Raw genomic sequence first — 18,097 nt, forward strand, 5'->3', positions numbered from 1 at the left:
ACACAACTAATCTTCTCCTTTCCCCCTTCTGATGACCAGGTGGCGAATCGCATCTCTGCATGTCTGGCAGACATATCAGTGTGGATGACGGATCACCACCTCAAGCTGAACCTCGGCAAGACGGAGCTGCTCTTCCTCCCGGGGAAGGACTGCCCGTTCCATGATCTCGCCATCACGGTTGACAACTCCATTGTGTCCTCCTCCCAGAGCGCTAAGAACCTTGGTGTGATCCTGGACAACACCCTGTCGTTCTCAACCAACATCAAGGCGGTGGCCCGTTCCTGTAGGTTCATGCTCTACAACATCCGCAGAGTACGACTCTGCCTCACACAGGAAGCGGCACAGGTCCTAATCCAGGCACTTGTCATCTCCCGTCTGGATTACTGCAATTCGCTGTTGGCTGGGCTCCCTGCCTGTGCCATTAAACCCCTTCAACTCATCCAGAACGCCGCAGCCCGTCTGGTGTTCAACCTTCCCAAGTTCTCTCACGTCACCCCGCTCCTCCGTTCTCTCCACTGGCTTCCAGTTGAAGCTCGCATCCGCTACAAGACCATGGTGCTTGCCTACGGAGCTGTGAGGGGAACGGCACCTCAGTACCTCCAGGCTCTGATCAGGCCCTACACCCAAACAAGGGCACTGCGTTCATCCACCTCTGGCCTGCTCGCCTCCCTACCACTGAGGAAGTACAGCTCCCGCTCAGCCCAGTCAAAACTGTTCGCTGCTCTGGCCCCCCAATGGTGGAACAAACTCCCTCACGACGCCAGGACAGTGGAGTCAATCACCACCTTCCGGAGACACCTGAAACCCCACCTCTTTAAGGAATACCTAGGATAGGATAAGTATTCCCTCTCACCCCCCTTTAAGATTTAGATGCACTATTGTAAAGTGACTGTTCCACTGGATGTCATAAGGTGAATGCACCAATTTGTAAGTCGCTCTGGATAAGAGCGTCTGCTAAATGACTTAAATGTAAATGTAACAATTCTCACCCATCTACACACAATAGCCCATAATGACAAAGTAAAAACATGTAAAAAATACATTAAATAAAAACATTTTTGCTAATATATTGAAAATTAAATACAGATATATCATTTACATACCCTGAGACAATACATGTTAGAATCACCTTTGGCAGCAATTGCAGATGTGAGCTTTCTTGGTACGTTTCGAAGGGCTTTGCACACCTGGATCGTACAATATTTGCCTATTATTCTTTTCAGAATTCTTCAAGCTCTGTCAAATTGGTTGTTGATCATTGCTTGACAACCATTTTAAGTCTTGCCATAGATTTTCAAGCAGATTTATGTCAAAACTAACTCAGCAACTCAAACAATATGGAGAGTGGTACTCCGTAAATAATACATAGTATACAATCGGTGACTCAATGTCATATTTATCCTGATACCAGATTCGAATTGACGCAACCCCAACAATATTCCATTATAATCTGCCGTTTCCAGCTAAAATAGTCATTTACAATGTCTACACTGTGTTTCTGATCAATTTGAAGTTATTTTAATGGACAAAAAAATGTGCTTTTCTTTCAAAAATAAGGACATTTCTAAGTGACCCCAAACTTTTCAACTGTAGTGGACGTTGTCATAGTTTGTCTATTTTATTATTGATTGATTGTACATTGGCTAATATTTTATTTATTTATCCATTATTTTACCAGGTAAATTGACAGAGAACACATTCTCATTTACAGCAACGACCTGGGGAATAGTTACAGGGGATGAATGAGCCAATTGTAAATGGTGGATTATTAAGTGATCATGATGGTTTGAGGGACAGATTGGGAATTTAGCCAGGTCACCAGGGTTAACACCCTTATGATAAGTGCCATGGGCTCTTTAATGTCCTCAGAGAGTCAGGGCACCATTTAACATCCCGTCTGAAAGACCTTACCCTACACAGCACAATGTCCCCAATCACTGCCCTGGGGCTTTGGGATATTTTTTAGACCAGAAGAAAGAGTGCCTCCTACACCACTTCCAGCAGCATCTGGTCTCCCATCCAGGGGACTGACCAGGACCAATCCTGATTAGCTTCAGAAGCAAGCCAGCAGTGGTATGCAGGGTGGTATGCTGGATGGTAAAGGTAGATTTCGCTCTCGCGTCGGATCCTTACAAGGCACCCGGTCCCTCGTCCCTGATACCTCCGTCTCTTTCTCCTGCGAGTGACGGGGATGAGGGCATTTTCGGGCGTCTAAAGTAAATCATTCCCGCCCGACTCTCCAGTACGGGGTGAGTAATCTCTGTCCTGATATCTAGAAGCTCCTTTCGGTCATAAAACACATACAAAATAGGTTTCAAATAACGCGAAAAAACATACACAATAGCACAATTAGTTACGGGATCGTAAAATGGCAGCCATCCCCGTCAACGCCATTCGCATTGTACAGTTGGTAAAAACCGAAAGATTATTCTGCAGTGACAAATTTACAGTGCATGGCGCATGCGTTTAAGTGTAGCCTAGAAGTCATCGGGTATTTGTCCAATATCGTGCGTAAAAGCAGTTGTTTCTTGACAACAGCGTTTCAAATGGTGTACTTTTGTATACATCGTCTTCAAATATTGTTATCTTTCTGAATTGTGTCATATTTGACCCTAAAGAATAGTGAGACGCATAGCCACCATCCCTCAGTCTTGTATGCATTTATCCACTGTAGAGACCTACCTTCAGTTGACAGCTACAGGGAACAATATTTGGGGTTCTACAGGGTAAGTTCTCTGCTTTTCTTCGTTTTTTTTAATGTATTTACTATTTTCTAAATCTATTTATGGTAAGACATTCATTAGTAATAATACATGTTTATTACATGTAACAAGTTGTGGACTGTTGGTAAAATTCTGAATCTTTGGCATGAATAACAATGCGAGTTGCAAAAACACATGGCATCACTGAATAATGTGTATTTTGTGTATAATTTATTGAATTCATGCAGTTTTTGAAGAATAGTGTGATTCATTGCAAACACACCAACCCATTACAGACTATCTGTCATGCAGGTGAAAGAGGACCCAAAAGCGACTTAACAGAAACAGAGTTTATTTTAGTCCAAACAGGGAATAACAGAAATCCTCTAGACTTGTAGAGGGGAAATAACTGGAGAAGCGGCCACAGACTGCAGGTCGCTTCGGGTAGGCGCAGGCCGTAGTCGACAGAGACACCTGCTCACACGCAGCATCTGATGAAGGCAAAAAAACACGACAGGACAGGGCGATACACAATCACAGCAAAAACACGACAGGACAGGGCGAAACGCAATCACAGCATGGTGAATACAATACAAGGAACCGACGGGACAGGAACGGATCACAAAGGAATAAATAGGGACTCTAATCAGGGGAAAGGATCGGGAACAGGTGTGGGAAGACTAAATGATGATTAGGGGAATAGGAACAGCTGGGAGCAGGAACGGAACGATAGAGAGAAGAGAGAGCGAGAGAGTGAGAGAGGGAGGGGGAGAGAGAGGGATAGAAGGAGGGAAAGAACCAAATAAGACCAGCAGAGGGAAACGAATAGCATGGGGAGCACAGGGACAAGACATGATAATAAATGACAAACATGACAGTACCCCCCACTCACCGAGCGCCTCCTGGCGCACTCGAGGAGGAATCCTGGCGGCAACGGAGGAAATCATCGATGAGTGAACGGTCCAGCACGTCCCGAGACGGAACCCAACTCCTCTCCTCAGGACCGTAACCCTCCCAATCCACTAGGTATTGGTGACCCCGTCCCCGAGAACGCATGTCCATGATCTTATGTACCTTGTAAATAGGTGCGCTCTCGACAAGGACGGGAGGGGGGAGGGAAGACGAACGGGGTGCGAAGAAAGGGCTTAACACAGGAGACATGGAAGACAGGATGGACGCGACGAAGATGTCGCGGAAGAAGCAGTCGCACAGCGACAGGATTGACGACCTGGGAGACACGGAACGGACCAATGAACCGCGGAGTCAACTTACGAGAAGCTGTCGTAAGAGGAAGGTTGCGAGTGGAAAGCCACACTCTCTGGCCGCAACAATACCTTGGACTCTTAATCCTGCGTTTATTGGCGGCTCTCACCGTCTGTGCCCTGTAACGGCAAAGTGCAGACCTCACCCTCCTCCAGGTGCGCTCACAACGTTGGACAAACGCTTGAGCGGAGGGAACGCTGGACTCGGCAAGCTGGGATGAGAACAGAGGAGGCTGGTAACCCAGACTACTCTGAAACGGAGATAACCCGGTAGCAGACGAAGGAAGCGAATTGTGAGCGTATTCTGCCCAGGGGAGCTGTTCTGCCCAAGACGCAGGGTTTCTGAAAGAAAGGCTGCGTAGTATGCGACCAATCGTCTGATTGGCCCTCTCTGCTTGACCGTTAGACTGGGGATGAAACCCGGAAGAGAGACTGACGGACGCACCAATCAAACGACAGAACTCCCTCCAAAACTGTGACGTGAATTGCGGGCCTCTGTCTGAAACGGCGTCTAACGGGAGGCCATGAATTCTGAATACATTCTCAATAATGATTTGTGCCGTCTCCTTAGCGGAAGGAAGTTTAGCGAGGGGAATGAAATGTGCCGCCTTAGAGAACCTATCGACAACCGTCAGAATCACAGTCTTCCCCGCAGACAAAGGCAGACCGGTAATGAAGTCTAAGGCAATGTGAGACCATGGTCGAGAAGGAATGGGGAGCGGTCTGAGACGACCGGCAGGAGGAGAGTTACCCGACTTAGTCTGCGCGCAGTCCGAACAAGCAGCCACGAAACGGCGCGTGTCACGCTCCTGAGTCGGCCACCAAAAGCGCTGGCGAATAGACGCAAGAGTGCCTCGAACACCGGGATGACCAGCTAACTTGGCAGAGTGAGCCCACTGAAGAACAGCCAGACGAGTGGAAACAGGAACGAAAAGGAGGTTACTAGGACAAGCGCGCGGCGACGCAGTGTGCGTGAGTGCTTGCTTAACCTGTCTTTCAATTCCCCAGACTGTTAACCCGACAACACGCCCATAAGGAAGAATCCCCTCGGGATCAGTAGAAGCCACAGAAGAACTAAACAGACGGGATAAGGCATCAGGCTTGGTGTTCTTGCTACCCGGACGGTAAGAAATCACAAACTCGAAACGAGCGAAAAACAACGCCCAACGAGCTTGACGGGCATTAAGTCGTTTGGCAGAACGGATGTACTCAAGGTTCTTATGGTCTGTCCAAACGACAAAGGAACGGTCGCCCCCTCCAACCACTGTCGCCATTCGCCTAGGGCTAAGCGGATGGCGAGCAGTTCACGGTTACCCACATCATAGTTGCGCTCAGATGGCGACAGGCGATGAGAAAAATAAGCGCAAGGATGAACCTTATCGTCAGACTGGAAGCGCTGGGATAGAATGGCTCCCACGCCTACCTCTGAAGCGTCAACCTCGACAATGAATTGTCTAGTGACGTCAGGAGTAACGAGGATAGGAGCGGACGTAAAACGTTCTTTTAGAAGATCAAAAGCTCCCTGGGCGGAACCGGACCACTTAAAACACGTCTTGACAGAAGTAAGAGCTGTGAGAGGGGCAGCAACTTGACCGAAATTACGAATGAAACGCCGATAGAAATTAGCGAAACCTAAAAAGCGCTGCAACTCGACACGTGACCTTGGAACGGGCCAATCACTGACAGCTTGGACCTTAGCGGAATCCATCTGAATGCCTTCAGCGGAAATAACGGAACCGAGAAAAGTAACGGAGGAGACATGAAAAGAGCACTTCTCAGCCTTTACGTAGAGACAATTCTCTAAAAGGCGCTGTAGAACACGTCGAACGTGCTGAACATGAATCTCGAGTGACGGAGAAAAAATCAGGATATCGTCAAGATAGACAAAAACAAAAATGTTCAGCATGTCTCTCAGAACATCATTAACTAATGCCTGAAAAACAGCTGGCGCATTGGCGAGACCGAACGGCAGAACCCGGTACTCAAAATGCCCTAACGGAGTGTTAAACGCCGTTTTCCACTCGTCCCCCTCTCTGATGCGCACGAGATGGTAAGCGTTACGAAGGTCCAACTTAGTAAAGCACCTGGCTCCCTGCAGAATCTCGAAGGCTGATGACATAAGGGGAAGCGGATAACGATTCTTAACCGTTATGTCATTCAGCCCTCGATAATCCACGCAGGGGCGCAGAGTACCGTCCTTCTTCTTAACAAAAAAGAACCCCGCCCCGGCCGGAGAAGAAGAAGGCACTATGGTACCGGCGTCAAGAGACACAGACAAATAATCCTCGAGAGCCTTACGTTCGGGAGCCGACAGAGAGTATAGTCTACCTCGAGGAGGAGTGGTCCCCGGAAGGAGATCAATACTACAATCATACGACCGGTGAGGAGGAAGGGAGTTGGCTCGGGACCGACTGAAGACCGTGCGCAGATCATGATATTCCTCCGGCACTCCTGTCAAATCGCCAGGTTCCTCCTGAGAAGTAGGGACAGAAGAAACGGGAGGGATGGCAGACATTAAACACTTCACATGACAAGAAACGTTCCAGGATAGGATAGAATTACTAGACCAATTAATAGAAGGATTATGACATACTAGCCAGGGATGACCCAAAACAACAGGTGTAAACGGTGAACGGAAAATCAAAAAGAAATAGTCTCACTGTGGTTACCAGATACTGTGAGGGTTAAAGGTAGTGTCTCAAATCTGATACTGGGAAGATGACTACCATCTAAGGCGAACATGGGCGTAGGCTTATCTAACTCTCTGAAAGGAATGTCATGTTTCCGAACCCATGCTTCGTCCATGAAACAACCCTCAGCCCCAGAGTCTATCAAGGCACTACATGTAGCACCCGAACCGGTCCAGCGTAGGTGGACCGACAAAGTAGTACAGGACCTTGATGGAGAGACTTGAGTAGTTGCGCTCACCTGTAGCCCTCCGCTTACAGATGAGCTCTGGCTTTTACTGGACATGAATTAACAAAATGTCCAGCAACTCCGCAATAGAGGCACAGGCGGTTGGTGATCCTCCGTTCCCTCTCCTTATTCGAGATGCGAATCCCTCCCAGCTGCATGGGCTCAGTCTCAAAGCCAGAGGAGGGAGATGGTTGCGATGCGGAGCAGGGAAACACCGTTGATGCGAGCTCTCTTCCACGAGCCCGGTGACGAAGATCTACCCGTCGTTCTATGCGGATGGCGAGAGCAATCAAAGAGTCCACATCTGAAGGAACCTCCCGGGAGAGAATCTCATCCTTAACCACTGCGTGGAGTCCCTCCAGAAAACGAGCGAGCAGCGCCGGCTCGTTCCACTCACTAGAGGCAGCAAGAGTGCGAAACTCAATGGAATAATCCGTTATGGACCGTTCACCTTGGCATAAGGAAGCCAGGGCCCTAGAAGCCTCCCCACCAAAAACTGAACGGTCAAAAACCCGAATCATCTCCTCTTTAAAGTTCTGGAATTTGTTAGAGCAATCAGCCCTTGCCTCCCAGATAGCTGTGCCCCATTCTCGAGCCCGGCCAGTAAGGAGTGAAATGACGTAAGCAACCCGAGCTCTCTCTCTAGAGTATGTGTTGGGTTGGAGAGAGAACACAATCTCACACTGCGTGAGAAAGGAGCGGCATTCAGTGGGCTGCCCGGAGTAGCAAGGTGGGTTATTAACCCTAGGTTCTGGAGGCTCGGCAGGCCAGGAAGTAACAGGTGGCACGAGACGTAGACTCTGGAACTGTCCAGAGAGGTCGGAAACCTGAGCGGCCAGGTTCTCCACGGCATGGCGAGCAGCGGACAATTCCTGCTCGTGTCTGCCGAGCATGGCTCCTTGGATCTCGACGGCAGTGTAACGAGCGTCTGAAGTCGCTGGGTCCATTCCTTGGTCGGTTCCTTCTGTCATGCAGGTGAAAGAGGACCCAAAAGCGACTTAACAGAAACAGAGTTTATTTTAGTCCAAACAGGGAATAACAGAAATCCTCTAGACTTGTAGAGGGGAAATAACTGGAGAAGCGGCCACAGACTGCAGGTCGCTTCGGGTAGGCGCAGGCCGTAGTCGACAGAGACACCTGCTCACACGCAGCATCTGATGAAGGCAAAAAAACACGACAGGACAGGGCGATACACAATCACAGCAAAAACACGACAGGACAGGGCGAAACGCAATCACAGCATGGTGAATACAATACAAGGAACCGACGGGACAGGAACGGATCACAAAGGAATAAATAGGGACTCTAATCAGGGGAAAGGATCGGGAACAGGTGTGGGAAGACTAAATGATGATTAGGGGAATAGGAACAGCTGGGAGCAGGAACGGAACGATAGAGAGAAGAGAGAGCGAGAGAGTGAGAGAGGGAGGGGGAGAGAGAGGGATAGAAGGAGGGAAAGAACCAAATAAGACCAGCAGAGGGAAACGAATAGCATGGGGAGCACAGGGACAAGACATGATAATAAATGACAAACATGACACTATCAAGACACAGAACCATGTTGATTGGGTGTTTTATAGTAGTAATAGCACCAGATAATTACATGTCAAGTAGAATAGAGGAAACATTAAATATGGTGCGTAGGCCTATAGCAGCCAGATAGATGCTAAAGAGGTTACTTTTGCAACATTGTTTTGTATTCATTTTGTTTTGAAATGATACATCGACTCTGTCCCAAATGGCCTATTCCCTATAAATTAGTGCACTGGGCCTTGGTCAAAATAACTGATCACAGAGCAGGCCTTAAAGCCTAATCTTGTTGATGTGTGCTCTGTCACAATGGGTTAGTTCCATGCCGCAAACATTTTATGGATCTTCATCCAGGATTTCACTGCTACAGTCCTCTGAAAGGCATTGGGTCTGCTGCTATTGGTTTCCGAGGTGAAGTTTCCCTAGGTACAGCTCTAGGATCAGCTTCCCCTCCCTCCCTCAATCCTAACCTTAACCTTTCGTGTGAAAAAGAACTTAATAGAAGACCCCTTTTATTAATGTACTTAATTTTTCAAAACAATAATGAACACCATAACATTTGATATATCCTGAGGAATCACATTTTTTCATAATCCTAAAGATGTTATGAATGTAGAAATGTGACTAATCACATAAAGTGAGACTGAGCAATTCTGACTCGTCAACTGGGGTGAATTTCAGTCAACTAAGTGACAACGTTTTTTAGGCTGTTTGTGAACAGTCACATTGAAGTCATCTTATCCTTGATGCAGGTGCTTCTCAAGAAACTGATAGGGAGTGACTACAGGCTACTATTTCAAAATGCTTATCTGATGTAGAGATACAAATTCGAGGTGCAGTGTTTGTCTTCTCTGTGAAACACAATCAACCTGATCAATTTCACATAGAAATGTTTAGTTATAGATCTGTCGTTCTCATTGAAAGCAAGTCTAAGAAGAGGTAGATCTGTTCTATGTGCGTTATTTATATGCTTCCTGTTCTTAAGTTTAGTTTTTGCGTCTTTTACTTTACCTTTAAGTGACCTTTGTTTGTTTTTTAAAGAGTGGAATATCCACTCTACTTTAAGGTATTTTTATCAGGCTTTGTTAATGGACACATATGGGGAGATAGAAATGAGGGAGACACAGGAGGAAGGGTGGAGACAGGAAATGAACCCCGTTTTCCAGTGGGGAGCCATGTGCTTGATGCCAAGTTCTGAAAAAAAGCATTGTTCACTAAAATGAAAGCATTGTTCACTAAAATGGTCTGTTTCTGTCCTGTTGGGGCAGGTCTATTGGTTACACAGTAATGTCTGGGAAAGTTTCATAATGATGATGTAGATCCTGCTAAGATTGTGCTGGTCTGGGCAATGAGTGGTGAGTGTGTATAATGGCAATTGGTGTATTATACAGCCAATGGTAGCACATCTTTCCCACTGCAACCTTGAATTGCTTCACCATTACTCTAATTTAGACATGTCTGTGTGTATGTACGTGAGTACTCTCAAATATATTTCAAATTGCAGTGGTACTGCAGCCTACAGACACCATTAAGATTGGGGTCATATTTTGTTTACAAATGTGTCACAAACAACGTAGGATGTGCAACTTTCAGATGAGTGTGCTGGGACTATATATTTACCTGGAATTTGCTTTGGCATCTCTTACCACCTCTGCCACCATCGCAAGCAGTTAACCAATGTTTTCTGTTTGGTAGAAAGCTGAGTGGTGGGGCTGGGAAAGTATGTATGTAATGTAACCACTCTCAAATTCACTTCCATGTGAGAGTTTCACTACCTTGTGAGTGGAACAACTACAGATCCACAGTAATGACCATATTTCAATCAATGGTATGAAAATTATTCTGGAAAGCTCAACCCCTGACCTTAATGGGTGATTTAGCGAGATAGCGAGATAAATCACTTATGAGAGAGAACTTATGAGAGAGAGAACTTATACTAGATAGAGAAAAATGCTGTTTTTTACAGAGTCAAGTGTGGTCTTGGTGCTGTTTTCCTCTGTGTGATTTCCTGTTTAGTCAATGTTTCACATCCAACTGACACGGCAATAGTTTCTTGTGTTTCTTTCTTCTTATACGGGTCATTTGTTATTTTCAGGAGTGTGACATTCATTTCCATTTTGGTCATTTAGTGTATACCAGAGTGATTTACAGTCAGTGCATTCAGATAAGGTAGGTAAAACAACTACATATCACAGTTATTGCAAGTAAAATCTTCCTAAAAAGCAGCAGTTATTAGCGAAATTGGCGATGGTGCTATTAAGTGCAATAACAACAAGTACAACAGTTATGTGTTCATTTAGGGTACCACACAACATTCATTCTATTTCGCTTTGTTTTTGTATTTTTTGTTGTTTTATTGGCTTTGTGCTTTACTGTCTGTAGAAATGACAGTGAATGGACGATATAGCCTAATATTCAATCCCAAACGGTGTTCTGTACGATACCAACTGCCACGTGTGACGTCAATGCCATTATTAATCCAAACTAATCTTCAATCTTAACATAGGCCGTCCGAAGCAGAAACGCAAAGCATTGGACCCGCAAAGCATTGTTCTTATTAACTGACTTACCTAGTTAAATAAAGTTAAAAAAAATATATACAGTGCCTTGCGAAAGTATTTGGCCCCCTTGAACTTTGCGACCTTTTGCCACATTCCAGGCTTCAAACATAAACATATAAAACTGTATTTCTTTGTGAAGAATCAACAACAAATGGGACACAATCATGAAGTGGAACGGCATTTATTGGATATTTCACACTTTTTTAACAAATCAAAAACTGAAAAATTGGGCGTGCAAAATTATTCAGCCCCCTTAAGTTAATACTTTGTAGCGCCACCTTTTGCTGCGATTACAGCTGTAAGTCGCTTGGGGTATGTCTCTATCAGTTTTGCACATCGAGAGACTGACATTTCTTCCCATTCCTCCTTGCAAAACAGCTCGAGCTCAGTGAGGTTGGATGGAGAGCATTTGTGAACAGCAGTTTTCAGTTCTTTCCACAGATTCTCGATTGGATTCAGGTCTGGACTTTGACTTGGCCATTCTAACACCTGGATATGTTTATTTTTGAACCATTCCATTGTAGATGTTGCTTTATGTTTTGGATCATTGTCTTGTTGGAAGACAAATCTCCGTCCCAGTCTCAGGTCTTTTGCAGATTCCATCAGGTTTTCTTCCAGAATGTTCCTGTATTTGGCTCCATCCATCTTCCCATCAATTTTAACCATCTTCCCTGTCCCTGCTGAAGAAAAGCAGGCCCAAACCATGATGCTGCCACCACCATGTTTGACAGTGGGGATGGTGTGTTCAGGGTGATGAGCTGTGTTGCTTTTACGCCAAACATAACATTTTGCATTGTTGCCAAAAAGTTCAATTTTGGTTTCATCTGACCAGATCACCTTCTTCCACATGTTTGGTGTGTCTCCCAGGTGGCTTGTGGCAAACTTTAAATGACACTTTTTATGGATATCTTTAAGAAATGGCTTTCTTCTTGCCACTCTTCCATAAAGGCCATATTTGTGCAATATACGACTGATTGTTGTCCTATGGACAGAGTCTCCCACCTCAGCTGTAGATCTCTGCAGTTCATCCAGAGTGATCATAGGCCTCTTGGCTGCATCTCTGATCAGTCTTCTCCTTGTATGAGCTGAAAGTTTAGAGGGACGGCCAGGTCTTGGTAGATTTGCAGTGGTCTGATACTCCTTCCATTTCAATATTATCGCTTGCACAGTGCTCCTTGGGATGTTTAAAGCTTGGGAAATCTTTTTGTATCCAAATCTGGCTTTAAACTTCTTCACAACAGTATCTCGGACCTGCCTGGTGTGTTCCCTGTTCTTCATGATGCTCTCTGCTCTTTTAACGGACCTCTGAGACTATCACAGTGCAGGTGCATTTATACGGAGACTTGATTACACACAGGTGGATTGTATTTATCATCATTAGTCATTTAGGTCAACATTGGATCATTCAGAGATCCTCACTGAACTTCTGGAGAGAGTTTGCTGCACTGAAAGTAAAGGGGCTGAATAATTTTGCACGCCCAATTTTTCAGTTTTTGATTTGTTAAAAAAGTTTGAAATATCCAATAAATGTCGTTGCAATTCATGATTGTGTCCCACTTGTTGTTGATTCTTCACAAAAAAATACAGTTTTATATCTTTATGTTTGAAGCCTGAAATGTGTCAAAAGGTCGCAAAGTTCAAAGGGGCCGAATACCTTCGCAAGGCACTCTATATGCGTAGGATGGTTGGCAGGACCATAAAATGAATAGCTCTCACAATGTTCTCTTGTAGAATCTTTCTTTGCATAAATAATAAGGCTAACCCCAATTAGTCGACTAGTAGATTGTTTGGTTGTTATGCTGTTAGTCGACTCAAATTGTTTTAGTCGAGCAGAAACAAATATATACAGTACCAGTCAAATGTTTGGGGACACCGACTCATTCCAAGGTTTTTCTTTATTTGTACTATTTTCCACATTGTAGAATAAATAGTGAATATGAAATGACAGATATGGAATCATGTAGCAACAAAAAAAGTGTTAAACAAATAAATATATATTTTATAATTGAGATCCTTCAAAGTTGCCACCATTTGCCTTTATGACAGCTTTGCCGCATACGAAAATGGTCTCTTTTTTGCTTTCTTGAGTAAGGCACCTCCAACATGCAGGTTGCTCATTGCTTTCTGTGGTGGTGAGTCAGCCAGCGGGAATATACAGAGTGTCGGGGTTGGTAATGATCTCTAGTTGCACCGTGATTGACTCAGTGTTATGTCACTCATGGGGACAACAATTCCAAGCCCCTTGGGTGCTACCATAGAGTTACATTCAAAGTGCCCATCCAAGAAGGTCGCAGATAAAATGACGTCAAATCACATTATATCTACCGTAGCTTTGATTGGACTGATGTCAACATCATACTTTCAAAATCTTAGCTAGCAAGATAGACTAGCAGTCATCATCATGAATCAAGTCCACAATCTACTGGCAAATCCTTTTAAATCCTTGTCATATGAAGAGAAATTATAGAAAAAACGTATTGGTGCTCATTGGACATAAATATTACACAACTATTTGGAAATGGCAAATTAAAAAATGAGTGATTTGGAAGGAATCATTGGCTAACTGCATACGTTGGAAAGCAATCACTGCTATTCAGTGGAGTGGATGTGTTGTTCAAATTTAGGTTTAAGGCTCTCTTTGATACCAGCGTTTGCCCGCAAGAAGGACGGCCGCACCACCTTTCTTTTCAAGTGAGGACAGCACAACAAGGTGAGTCAAAACAAATATTGTATGCTGCTGCATAAATTATGTAATATGACAGGGAGATATGCATACTGTAGCTAAGAAAGTGATACTAAGTGTATGTTGTGTAGTTAGCTGTTAGTAGCCTACGTGCCTCACCCTAATAATGTGGTCCTTTCCCCCTCATAACTTAATCTACTGTTCTGACTTAGTGGTGCACATGTAGCCTATAGCCTGTTTTAGAGAAATGTAATCATTGAATATTGAAAGAGCTTTCATTGTCTGCCTATATGCCCCCTTTATTTATCTTGCGTTTCTGACTTGGTGTACAGGGAGAATACTGTAAGACTGGCCCCTTCTTCTGAATTCTGTCGCTGTACATTTCAAAAGTGCTGAACAAATAGTTATATTAACTATTTTCGTCCTAGCTCACTCAACTTTATGTTTTGTCGATTAGTCATTGTCTTTTGTTTGGAGCGCTCCTGTCAATGTTTAGTAAGAACACGCAAGCATAGAGGTAGGCCTATAGGCTACCTGGCCTGTGCGCAAATGGAGGCATATAAATGTGCCCATTTGGGGATCTGATAGTATTTCTGATTGGCTTAACATACCACCACCTGTGGAGCTTCTCAAAGTAATGTTTACTTCACCTCAAACAGCAAGCAAACATAGTATGTTTGAACATTATTTAGAATTACAATAGTTCCTCAATGTATTTGAAAAATCTTTCCACCTCTCCCTTTCGATAACCACTCGATAACCACTCAGCGTGAAATGTGAAAATGTAATGTTCTGATCCAGAGGAAACGTCATAAAATAGGCCTACCTGATTACTTCTTATCAGTGCTTGACTTGGACTGAAATAGATTCCGGTACTCATTTTGGGTGCTGGTACTGTTCATATGTAGGTGCAGGAGCTCCACATTACCTTTGAGCTAATATTCTATAGGAGGAACAAGAGCTCAAGCAGTAGAACAATTGAGGTGCCGGTACTCAGCTCTGGTGAACTCCTGCCCAAGTCAAGCACTGTTTCTTATCCCTTGCGCAAATAGCCTACAGATGTGTCTGTCCCAAGCTCACTGGTGCAGGAAACTCTGAGAGCCCAGAATATTTTATACAATGTTGCAAGTTCACTAGCTCAAGCTTCAGGCGGACCTAAGTTAATAGTTGATGAAATGTTTAAAGTTTGATGCAGACAGGCATCCGTAGCCAATGTGATTTATAGGATATATTTATACCTTGCTTGTTGAGCGTATTGCGATTGTTAGAGGGATGGGACTTACTTTTCCTAGGACTACTGACTGTTTATTTGGCAGCCAGTAAGCTGAAGGTGCACCTCCACTACCAGTTGTTCCTACTACCACTTCCACATCCACTTCACCGCCCTGAGCTACAAGGCCCCGGGCTGTGGGGTGGAGCATGCCCACCTGCTTTCGGACTTGATCCAGAACCTCCAGGCAGACTCCCAGTACTATCACAGTCGCTCCCTCTCCTTCCCTCTGCGGGTTGACCAAGGCCTGCTGGCAAGCTGTAGTGTCTAGACTCCCAAACACGACAACACTACTACGGTAGGACCTCAGAGGGAGGAACACATTGAGAATGGTGGTGGTTTGGTACACAGGCCTTTTCGCAGTTGAATTTGCTAAAATCCTGTGTCCTGTCCTCCGTCCTCTCTTGCCTCCTTTTTAAAAACGCCAAAAGTAATCGTGGAGTGGCAGCGAGGTGAGGTAATGTGGACGAAGATATGCTTGTATGAAATTAAGCCCAAAACATAGCAAAATTACAATCTGTGTCAGTAGCTGTAGTTAGCTAGCTAACAATATAGCAAGGTGTTGTCATGACGTGGCCTTTTCTGGGTATAGATTGTGGGTTCCCCCTCACACAAAATTCTGCTATCTCTGGAACTGCCTCCCTCATGTGTCCCTCAGTCTTCTCCTCTTGACCATTCGACACTGAGTAATATGGTGCCTCTTTGCCAACAAAGCCAAAGCTTGGCTTCTCCTCTTGGCCTTTCGGCCCCAATTTTCCCACGGGAGGAAGCCAAACCTCTCCGCCCGCTTGTCTCAGAATACCTTGACAAACTGGTAAAGAATTTCCCCACCTTTGATGCTGTTCCAAGTCAGCCAACCGATACTGAGACGTTCCTAGCTGACATAGAGGACGCATTGGATGGCTAACCGGATGCTACGGGTTCTGACAGAGTTTACCTGTTGAAGCGAAATCAAATAGACACGTGACGGGGTTCAATCAACACGTGCTAAATGACTACGTTAAACTTGCCATAGCTTTGAAATTAGAATTCAGTGGTTTTGCGTCTCGCAAACATGATAGCTAACTGGCTAACATCGTCAAACAAGCTCGGAACAAACACCCACAAGCTTATTATCATAGGCTTCGTTCAGCTTACTTTGGCCTACTCACTGAAACAGGAATGGAAGAGCTGTTACCATTCAAACAAATGATTCTATCAAACATGTATCCCACCGTCATTACCTACTTGGGCCCTGCAGCCCACGTTGGCTTGCCTATCTTACAACTCAGAGAGATTGCAAGCACAGCTTTTGAGGCATCAAAATTTCACAACGCTAAGAGCCCTGACCACTCGGTTTTGAAGTTTGACCATGAGCACTCACTCCAGTTAGAGGGTGCATTATTAGGTATTGGAGCGTTGACGGTTTCAACAACGGTTTCTACCACGAAACCACGATTCCAATAACCTCCGCGGTCAAAATAACTGTAAAGTACGTCACCATCGAAATGACTACCGCTACAATCAACCTGTTCGCTACGTTCCTGCACCCGATCCACACAAAGTGTCAGAGCACAAGGGTAACAAAGGGTTAAAGGACGATCAAAACGTAGACCATAGAAGTGATTTAGCTCGTCTGGTAGGCTCGTGTCACTGGGCAGCTTGCTGCTGTGCTTCCCTTTGTAGTCTGTAATAGTTTGCAAGCCCTGCCACATCGGACGAGCGTTGGAGCCAGTGTAGTATGATTCAATCTTGACCCTGTATTGACGCTTTGCCAGTTTGATGGTTCGTCGCAGGGCATAGCGGGATTTCTTGTAAGCTTCCGGGTTAGTGTCCCACACCTTGAAAGTGGCAGCTCTACCCTTTAGTTCAGTATGAATGTTGCCTGTAATCCATGGCTTCTGGTTAGGGTATGTACGTACAGTCACTGTGGGGACGACGTCGTCAATGCACTTATTGATAAAGCAAGTGACTGATGTGGTGTACTCCTCAATGTCATCGGAAGAATCCTGGAACATGTTCCAGTCTGTGATAGCAAAGCAGTCCTGTAGTTTAGCATCTTCTTCATCTGACCATTTTTTTATAGACCGTGTCACTGGTGCTTCTTGCAGAACACCTTCTGTATTCTGTTAGACAGGTGACTCTTTATCCACAATATAGCAGGCGATGTAAAACCATAACATATATGTTTTTCCAGCAGCAGACTATGATGGGTAATGTCAAAAGCTGCACTGAAGTCTAACATAACATCCTCACAATCTTTTTATCATCAGTTTCTCTCAGCCAATCATCAGTCATTTGTGTAAGTGCTGTGCTTGTTGAATGTCCTTCCCTACAAGGGTGATGAAAGTCTGTTGTCAAATTGTTTACTGTAAAATAGCATTGTATCTGGTCAAACACATTTTTTTCAAAACTTTACTTAGGGTTGGTAACAGGTTTGTCTTTCATAATTTGTTCCGATATACTTGGATTTGTCGTATCAGCGGTTGTTGTTGGCATGTCATATGCCTAAGTTTGCTAATCTTGCCAATGAAAAAAATAATTAGTTAATCAAGTAGTTGGCAATATCTGTCGGTTTTGTGATGAATAAGCGTTTGCCTTTTTAAAAATTAATTCAAGGTGCTCTAAGGCTTTGTACTATCATTCTTTATGTCATTTATCTTTGTTTCATCATGTAGTTTCTACTTTTGATTCAGTTTAGTGACATGATTTCTCAACTTGCAGTATTTTTGCCAGTCGGTTGTGCAGCCAGACTTATTTGCCATTACTTTTGCCTCATCCCTCTCAACCATAATTTTTCGCTTCCTTATCAATCACGATGATTGAATAGTTTTAGTCATTTTCTTATTGGGTGCATGCCTATTAGTAATTGGGATAAGCAATTTTGCAAATGTGTTAAGTGCAGCGTTTGTTTGCATCTCATGACACACCACAGACCAACAAATATTATTTACATCAATAACATAGGAATCACTAAAACATTAATTGAATGTCCTCTTATACACTATATTAGACCCAGCCTTTGGAACTTTGGTTTTCCTATATATGATTACTATATTGTGATCACTACATCCGATGGATCTGGATACTGATTTTAGGCACATTTTCTGTAAATGTTATAACGTTGTATTGCTACCACTGTATCATCAAATGTATTATCTAAGTGAGTTTCAGAGATAGTCAGAATATGAATG

The 18,097-nt window shown here is 44.4% G+C and overlaps 1 protein-coding gene across 6 annotated transcripts in view; it reads left to right on the forward strand.

Annotated features, from left to right (window-relative positions):
* The first annotated feature begins 2,554 nt into the window (after nt 1-2,554).
* The window catches only part of LOC124013266 (CMP-N-acetylneuraminate-beta-galactosamide-alpha-2,3-sialyltransferase 4-like), a 48,887-nt gene continuing 33,344 nt past the window's right edge, over nt 2,555-18,097 (forward strand). For 4 of the 6 annotated variants that reach the window (XM_046327528.1, XM_046327559.1, XM_046327565.1 and 1 more), the window contains exons 1-2: nt 10,435-10,579; nt 13,596-13,681. The gene's annotated coding sequence lies outside the window, so the exon portion shown is untranslated. Of the gene's footprint in view, nt 2,727-10,434; nt 10,580-13,595; nt 13,682-18,097 lie in introns of those variants that run through there. The other 2 variants (XM_046327550.1, XM_046327535.1) reach the window with 2 other exon arrangements.

Source organism: Oncorhynchus gorbuscha, linkage group LG02 (assembly GCF_021184085.1).
Source record: "Oncorhynchus gorbuscha isolate QuinsamMale2020 ecotype Even-year linkage group LG02, OgorEven_v1.0, whole genome shotgun sequence".
Lineage (NCBI taxonomy): Eukaryota > Metazoa > Chordata > Actinopteri > Salmoniformes > Salmonidae > Oncorhynchus > Oncorhynchus gorbuscha.